Genomic DNA, 9,244 nt, shown 5'->3' with positions numbered 1-9,244 from the left:
CGAATTTGTTTGTTTTCAACTTGTAATATTCTTAAAGAAACCAGGAAATTATTGTTTGAAGTAGATAATTCCCTGGCTGATTATTCAAATTATTGTTGGACCGACCTATTACTTGTCTAACACAGGAGAAAGGAAAACAAATTCACTGATATTTAGCTCTTAGCTCAAGTCCAAACAAACATATCTATTTCCTCTCTAATTTCATATGTGATTCGACCTGTTACTTAAATTCAAAAGGTTAAAGTACTTGCAATAAATATGATTATGGATTAATCTAAATATGTTTAATTAAATGTTAAAATTTGAAAACGAAAATAATATAGTGCCAGCCAGTGATATTAAGAGTAGGTGTAATATAGGAAAGAAACAAAAACGTCTTAAGAAAAATTCAAAATCAATCTTCTGGCATCCCACTTTTGGCTATTAAGATATGCTTAGTTGTCTTATGCAGAAGGTGCGGTTAACACAGAAAAAGTATGCTTTTTGCAATAAAAACAAAGAATTTACTATGCGATTACACAATATCTGCCAACAAGATCTTCATTTTCTTTTAATCTCCGTGTTTCATGCTGTCAACTGGTTTAATTAATAAAACGCCACTGCCGATTGTACGTAGAACGTAGAATCCACAAGATTCATGCAACTGAATGCAGGAAAAAATAAACCCAGAATGTTATTAGAGTGGTAAAAAAAGATTTTGAGTTGGAACTCGAAAACATGATTACAATGAGTCCGCACATGTGCATGTAGCCATGAAAGGGAAGAAATAATGATTATGCAAACGAGTGTAAATCAAATGATGATCGATCAATCAAAACCTAATTGACTGATCATCGAAGAAACCCCCCTCTGCGTCATTAGCCTCACAGTTAGTGGTGGTAACTCATCTTTTTCCACCAAACTATCAGACAAATTTCCAAAATAATGATGACCCTTTCTTTTTCTTTCTTTGAATTATGTGAAGGAATGTCTCTTTTCTTTTGTTTTAGCTTTGGAGAAAGCTGAAATGGTAATGATGGTGTTATGGATGTATAGAACATTAAAGGGTGTTCGAGATCAGAGATATTGTGGTCAAAGGCTCCAAAGTTGGAAGACCAGCTTTTTGCATTATTGGGACACATACTGAGCTGTTTCTGTACTTAAGAGGACCGATCAAAAGCTGAATCCAATTATGAATACTGCCAATATCATCTCATAGACTTCAATCAGAATGTCTTTTAAAGTTTTCCTCTATGCCAATTTTCATATGAGATGTTCAAAGGGTATGAATTTAAAACTTTAAAGTTTGTTCTTCATTACAGGTCCTAGGTAGAACCCGTCCGTTAACACCTAGATTTTCTTCAGCAACGAAAATCTCATAATAAAAAAAAAAAAAAAAAACTTTTTTCCGATTTTTTTAATTCCATGAAAAAAAAACAAAAAATTAACACTTTTTAGCTACTATACCCCTAAACGTCTAATCTATGCATCTGTCCATGCAGCAAAAACTGGCATCTGTGGCATGGAAATTGCAGTCCTCAGCTGAGCTGAAGGAATCCAAGAATTCACAGTGTTTGGTGAACTGGTGAACAACTTGGATGGCGGAGGCATGGGAAACGCCATTGGTAAACTGTTTCTATCTGGAGTACCTTCTCTTGAGCTGCTCAGGCTAGTCACTAATGAAGAAGCATTGGACAAATGAGTCCCCATCTTGCTCGATTCATCCACCTCTCTGTGGCTTGAACTGATCGTGTCAACTCTAATCATGGCTTCCGGTGCCAAAGAGAAAGACTGGGTCTTATAGTTCTCAGTGATATTCGGCTGTTTCATCTCAAGTTGCTGATTAGATGACTGATAAAGGACCATTTTCCTGTCCGGTTGTTGAAGACCATTGTTGTTGGGTGGTATGTTATTGGTTTCACATTGATGTTATCGGTTAAAGGGTTGTGGTTGATGGTCTCATTACCGGGTCCCATATCTTTGTTTCGCCGAGCGAGTTCTGCAGCAAGAAGGGTATTGCTAGCCATGATTCTTTCAACATCGTACCTTGTGATGCCGAAGTTAGTCACTGCGTTCACCCCGCGGAACTTGATGGCAGCTATGTCATAAGCCTCGGCTGCTTCCTCTTGGGTGCCTAAAATTAAAACAACGTAAAAATTATCATTCTTGAAATTACATTCACATTCCTTTTTGTGCATGTTTGCGACCGAAAAGCGCTCAGATCAATCATGGAAGCATGACCAGTGGATTCAAAAGAGCCGAAAGAGCTCAAAGATTTGCCTTTCGTAAGTCAATAAAAACATACGTGATTAAACAAAAATACCCAAAGAAAACTCACTAAATGTTCCAAGATAAAGGTCTTTGTTCCCTGCAACTCTTCCTATCCGAGCTTGCCATCTTCCATGTTGATGATGTCTGCTTAAAATTTGTATAGATTTATATATGAAATGAGAAAAATGAGGTGAAATGTTGGAATTTTTACGGTTCAACTATTATATAATTGAAGGTTGATTAGAAGACCTCGTCACTCCTCTGTACATTGAAGCTCCCCTTGAGAATCCACTGCTTTTCCTGCATGGTTTAATTATGAACATTTTATCAACTCGTCATGAAAAACTCAGTGTACGCAGTTGATCCATGCACTACAAAGGGGCAAAGATTGTACCTTCTCAAGTGAGCAACATATTCCTGTCTTTCCATGTTCTTCATTTCTTCAAGTTCTTTTTGGTAATTCTCCAACTAACAAGAGAAAAAAAACACCATAATTACCATTTCTGAACCATAAAAAGAAAGGAAGCATTAGATTTGAAAATTTTAATAAGATTTAGATAATTACTGGGAAATTGATGTGAGTGGAGGGTCCCCAATACTTGAGTGCAGCTAGATCATAAGCTCTTGCAGCTTTCTCTTCCATGTCATAACCACCTAAAAATAAGATTTTGGAATCACTTGCTATTCAGCACATGACAGATTCATAGTTCAAGCGTAATATACTTTGATCATTATTAATAAAGACAGAAGAGCTCACCTAAATAAACTGTGAATCATCATTACATTATAATCAAAAACCCAAGCCAAAAAAAAAACAAATTAGTTCACGAACAAAAATGAATAAATAAAAATAGAGAATATTATTGCAGGAATCAAACCTTGTCTTCCTTTCCTGCTCTGCCCTTCCTTCTTGCAACTGTTGTCCCATAGATGGGCTTCATATCTTCCAGTCCATCTATGTCTGAGTGACAATAAACACAACAAAAACAAAGAAAGGTAATAAAAATGAATCTTATTTTCAGATAAAAAAAACATTGGTTTCTAAAAAAGGAAAAGTTTTTTTTAGTTAAAACGTAAAGATTGATTAAAGACAAACTAGTTGTGAGGAAAGCATATAAGACAGAAGAATACTAAACAGGATTAAAAGAATAAAAGGAAAACACTAACCTTGTGACACCTCTATATTGAGAGCTTCTTTGACCAAAAGTATCAATGGATTTCCTATGGATTATTTGCTTCTGATCTACCTTCTCAGGCCCTCTTTTCTTGGTTTCGATAGCGGCTGCATAGTCAGTTGCAGAAGGTGAGATTTGTTGTGAACCAGCAACACAGCTTGATTGTGAGCCAGGGCTGATGGACAAGCTCAAAGGCTGTAAATCTCCATATGCTATTGCAGCAATAGAACCAGATTCAGCACCATTATCACCCATGCAACCAATCATCTTCTTATGCATTGCATGCTCAGTGGAGTATTTTCTTGAAACCCAGTGATCCACGCCCGGTGCACCATCATCTGCCATTGTTGGGGCCTGGAGATTACAGTCTGTAACTTGGGTTTCTTTAGCTTCCTCTCCTAGTAACATTTCTTGGTTCCTATGCCCCGAGTAATATGGGTAATGTTGAGCTTCAAGCTGCTGTTGGCGGTGGTGCAGCTGCCTGGAGTACTGTTGCAGGTGGTCTAAGCTAGTCTGGTTGTTGTGTTCTTGACCCGGATTTTGATGGTGGTAATACATGCTGTCCAAACTTAGAGCCATAGTTTCTCTATCACTGCCTTCATAGTGATGAGTCCCCATGGTTGCACCCCCAAAGAAATCTTCTAGTTTTGGACTTGAAGTGTGAACCATTGCTTCACACCAAAAGTCAGACCCAAAAAAGGCCAGAAGTTTAACAGAAAAACACATAATACAAAACCAAAATACAATATACAAGCATTGAACCTAATTTACCTTGTGGTTGTTGTGACCTGCCCAGAGCTTCCATTAAACATAGAGACCCATCAGACTTGAGAGGCATGGCAGGAAAGTGAGAATACAAGCCACCGTTTTCTCCTTCAACTCCATAATAAAGTCCATAATTAAGATGAGATTGAGATTGGAAAAAGCTTGATGGAACTGATGTAGTTACCCCAGCAGCAGCAGCAACTGAAACTGAAGCAGACTGTGCATAGTGATGAGCTTCTTGATTGCTAACCTCCATTTTCATGTTTGGAGAGAGAAAAACCTAACCAGTTTGTGTTGCTATTGTTATCATCATTACTCATGGACTTCATTTTCTTCACTACGGTGCCGCTTTGAAAACCCAACAATGATTCTAGGTAAGTTGGAGAGTTCCACTTAGTGCACGAGCATCTCAATCATTGGGAAACAAATAACATAATCATAAAAACAACCATTTCCTCGCTTCTTTCCATTTTCTAAATAAATAAAAAAAAGCACAAGAAATAAAGAAAAAAACTGATAATGTTTGTTTTGTAGCAGGCAGAAGTAAATGGACCAAATCTAAGAACTCATTTAAAACAAATCCAAAGCTCCTGCAACTGAATCTATTCCATATGCATGAGAGTCTCTCTTTCTCTATGATTCTTTTTTATCTCATTGAAAACATTTCTAAAGAGTAACAAAGCGAGTTCCTTTAAACTACGTAGAAACGAAAGAAGGAAGAGTTCCAACAAGTTAACGCTGGGCATACATCCTGCATTCCATTGGGATCTGTGTATGAGAAAGACCTCTTCTTTTGCTTTTACCCTACGCTCCTTCTTTCATTTCCCTTTTCCTTTTAAAGATCCCAAAAACACATTAAAATTTAAAAGGATTTATTTTATTTTATTTCAAAAAAAATGTAAAATAAATAAGCAGTATATTTACCAACCCTATCCTAAAACCGGTGGTAGCCAACAGACAAGATGTCAGTCGATGTAGTTCTAAAACCAAGGGAAGCTGATTGATTACTGCTGGATAACCCAACTAAATGTCCTTCTGTTTTAAACAAAAACCTCTCTAATTCTTCGTCTCTTTAATTTCCAACTTAAATACTTGCAGAGTTCGGGACGTAAGTCTTGATCGTAATGTTCCTTTCCCTTTTTTCAAGTATTAAAATAAAAGCAAAGAAAATATGTGTAACTTTAGGATATTTAATTGAATTGTTATGTTAGCTGACAATATTTATTATTGTTTACTATTGATTTATGTATAACTATTAGGTTAAATTATTAAAATAATGTTATCTTTTGTCAAGATTATACCCAAAAAAAACCTTTAATCTTAACTCGTTTCTACCTCATAGGTTTAAGGCAGGATGAAAGTGCTCCCAGGTAGAAATGCCTTTGACCAGTGACGAGCTAAGATCTTAGGTCGGGAAGAGTAGAATATATATTTTCAAAGTGAGGGAGTAATTTATAATTGTTTTATAAATATTTAAAGGATTAATTATGTTCACATCAGTAATCCTCGAAATTGTTTAGGGAATTCTCGAAGTCCTTTGACCGTTTTGACTAATCGAATCGTGAGTTGTGGATTAATGGATGAGGTTAAAATATTAACTAAATAAAATGGTCAAAAAATTCTCAAATTTTTATATTTACTTGATTGAGATCAAAGATAAGGTTAAAATTTTAGAGATTTTTTCTAATCGTTGTATTTAATAAATATTTTATTATTTATTTTTTGAATAAATATCACATCATCATCAAACTACGTCAATAATATTGTCTGACTTTAAAAATATTGATATTAACATACAAGACTAACGATTATGTTAGTCTAAACTAAATTTGAGTTATAGGGTTTAGTTTTTTTTTTTTACAAATTAAAATTAAGAGATCCGGATTAATGTTTCTGAAAAATTTTAAAATGAACATACTTAAAGGTTTTAAAATGTAAATTAGATAATTCAAACATAGATTTTAAAATTTAAATTACATAATTTAAATATAAAACTTAAAAAATGCAAGTAAAAAAATATAATTTATTGCTCTTGGCCTCGCTATTCTGGAAACTGAGTAACTGAGAAAGACATTAAACCAGTGCAAAGCAACCTATAAGATTCTTAATTTGAAAAATAAAATGAAAATAAATGTAAAGGCATTGAAGTTATTGCACCCTAAATTGATTATTTTACTATCCTTTTGTTCTCTGGGGATAAATTCTTAAAAACTGCAAGTCTCTCTAAAGTTTAGGACTTGAACTTTCTTTTTGAAGATAAATTAATTAGATCGATTTCGAGTAACAGGAAGTTAAATCATTGACCAGTTCATGTGTTTCTGCTCGTTTAAGTTTTCTATTTTCCCCAACAAAATCCAACCTCCGCTTCCTTTTCCTTCGGACCTCTTCATCACTGCATTCTGAGTTTTCCGACATTGCGTTTCTTTCAATCCTAGGTGAAATTTGCTCAAGTTTGATGCAGTCTGCCAACATAGTCAGTAAGCAGCCGTGAAAAGCATATCAAAATTAAAATAAAATTAAAAAGAGAACGGGTACCGGTCGCTAGCTACCCGTTAAGGATATTTTATCACCCATGTTAGACCCGGAAATCCGTAAAAAAATAACTTTTTGTTTATTTTTTAGGGTAAAGTATAGCAATGGTCACTGAACTTTTCTAAAGCTTTTATTTAGGTCCCCCACTTTTAAAACTTGCAATACAGTCTTCCAACATTTAGTCCGTTTGTAATATAGTCCCTACCATTACACTGTCGTTAGTATGTTTGCAATATTGTCATTGAACTTTTCAGACGCTTGCATTTAGGTCCCCCAACTTTTAAAACTTGCAACACAATCCTCAATTTCATTCTAAACCCTAAATTCCTTTTCAATCTCGAATTTCCTTTTTCGTTTTTCTCTTCTCATTTCCAGCGTAACTTTTCAGCCGGGGATGCATGCGAAATTCTAATCTAACTTTGAATTATGTGGAGGTGTTGACTTGAATAAGGGTCTATTGAGAGAAGACCCGACCAATGGATTATCGAGACCATCAACGATTCAATGTGTAATGTTAGATACATGTCATCTCAGGTAAAGCATAGATGTTCGATGAAATGCTTGTGAGAAAAAAATGGGGTTAGAAATGTAGAGTTGACAAATACTACTAAGATGAACTAAATATCATTGTTGAAAGTTACCAACAAAGCTGGAATTATTTTGTATAAATGACATATAATAATTTCTTCATTTGATCCTTGTGGTTAAAGATTTTCCAACAGATGATCAAATATAATTAAATCCCAAACAGCGTATTCACCTCTCAGTCTCTTTCGATCACATGCACTCTCGTTTGGTTATTGTTTTTCAATATTCTTCCATGTAAAATTGTAAACCCAATCAGTGTTTTGTCTTTCATCTTTTTATTTACAAAGAAAAAAAGGAGGAAGAATTGCTGGAAAGCAACACTAATTGCGTTTATTTCTTAGCCTTTCCCCTCACTTGCAAGAAGGTATTTATTTTCCCTTTTTGGGTTATCCAAAAGCAAGTTTTTCCTCTTTCATATTTTCCTATTTTCAACTCGCATTGTATGTTTTTTGTTTAATTTTTTATGTTTCTGGAACCGCATGTCAATGATCTGGATATTTAGTGTTAGTTTTGAACCAAATTCATCTATTTTTCTTTCTTTTGTCTTAATCAAAACTTTTAGTACTCCTTATGAAAGATATTCAGTCCATCATAATAAAAGTGAAAGAGGGTCCTAGGCTATTTTTTTTTATCTTCTTGTTTGGTTTTTCTTTAAATCAGGGAATTGGTTATGAGTATCGACATAGTAAAATCGCTATCTGAGAGACTGCTGGTACTAGTTTACTGAGAATTGTATTGATCCAACCTATGGTTTTCGGCGTCCTGTGAGCTCAAATTTTTTAATAAGTTTATGTTGATTATAGGGTTGATATATTGTGAGCGAATTGGATTTTTTTACATGTTTTGGAAATTTTACAGTTGAATTGTATTGAATTATAGCTTTAGAAGATAATTATGCATGCACTTAACTCGAAAGGCATCATGACAGGGTAGTATATTTCGAGCAGCTACTTGACCCTGTCATGAAGTCTTTCGAGTTGCGAAAAATACTGAGAGGTGAATGCGTTGTTTGGGATTTCATTATATTTGATCATCTGTTGAAAAATCTTTAACCACAAGGACTAAACGAAGAAATTATTATATGCCATTTATACAAAATAATTCCAGCTTTGTTGGTGATTTCAACAATGATACTTAGTTCATCTTAGTAATATTTGTCAACTCTGCATTTCTAACCCCATTTTTTCTACAATCATTTCATCAAACATCTATACTTCACATAAGATGACATGTATCTAACATTACACCTTGAATCGTTTATGGTTCCGATAGTCCTTTGGTCGGGTATTCTCTCAATAGATCCTTATTCAAGTCAACACATCCACATAATTCAAAGTTAGATTAGAATTTCCCATGCATCATCGACTGAAAAATTACGCTGGAAATGAGAAGAGAGAAGGCGAAAAAGGAAATTTGAGATTGAAAAGGAATTTGGGGTTTAGAATAAAAATGAGGATTATGTTGCAAGTTTTAAAAGTTAGGGGACCTAAATGTAATTACCTAAAAAGTTCAGTGACCATATTGCAAACATACTAACGGAAGTGTAACGGTGGGGACTATATTGCAAACAGACTAAATGTTGGAGGATTGTATTGCAAGTTTTAAAAGTTGGGGGACCTAAATGAAAGCTTTAGACACGTTCAATGACCATTGCTATACTTTACCCTTTTTTATTATAGATATCCAATAATTTTTAATATGATCAATAGGTCGATGAATAAAGTAATTCAAATCAGATGTTTTTTAACATCCTACTTAGTATAACTCAATACATGCCTTTGACTTATGTTGCCGAAGTGGTGGAAGGCCCTCTCACGTATTGAGAGAACATGAAGCAACTACACTAAGCAACAAGAAACCATAAAAGAATGATTTCTTATTATTGTTTAACTCTTCCCTTTACATGCATTATATAACATTCATATATTCATATG

General features: G+C 34.4%; 1 pseudogene; it reads right to left on the bottom strand.

Moving 5' to 3' along the window:
- Window positions 1-1,377: 1,377 nt before the first annotated feature.
- LOC120173362 lies at window positions 1,378-4,789 on the bottom strand (annotated as a pseudogene).
- Between the last annotated feature and the right edge of the window lie 4,455 nt (window positions 4,790-9,244).

Source organism: Hibiscus syriacus, unplaced genomic scaffold (genome assembly GCF_006381635.1).
Source record: "Hibiscus syriacus cultivar Baekdansim isolate YM2019G1 unplaced genomic scaffold, ASM638163v2 tig00111947_pilon, whole genome shotgun sequence".
Lineage (NCBI taxonomy): Eukaryota > Viridiplantae > Streptophyta > Magnoliopsida > Malvales > Malvaceae > Hibiscus > Hibiscus syriacus.
The sequence above is the reverse complement of the archived record's forward strand: the minus strand, read 5'-3'. Positions and strand labels throughout refer to the sequence as shown.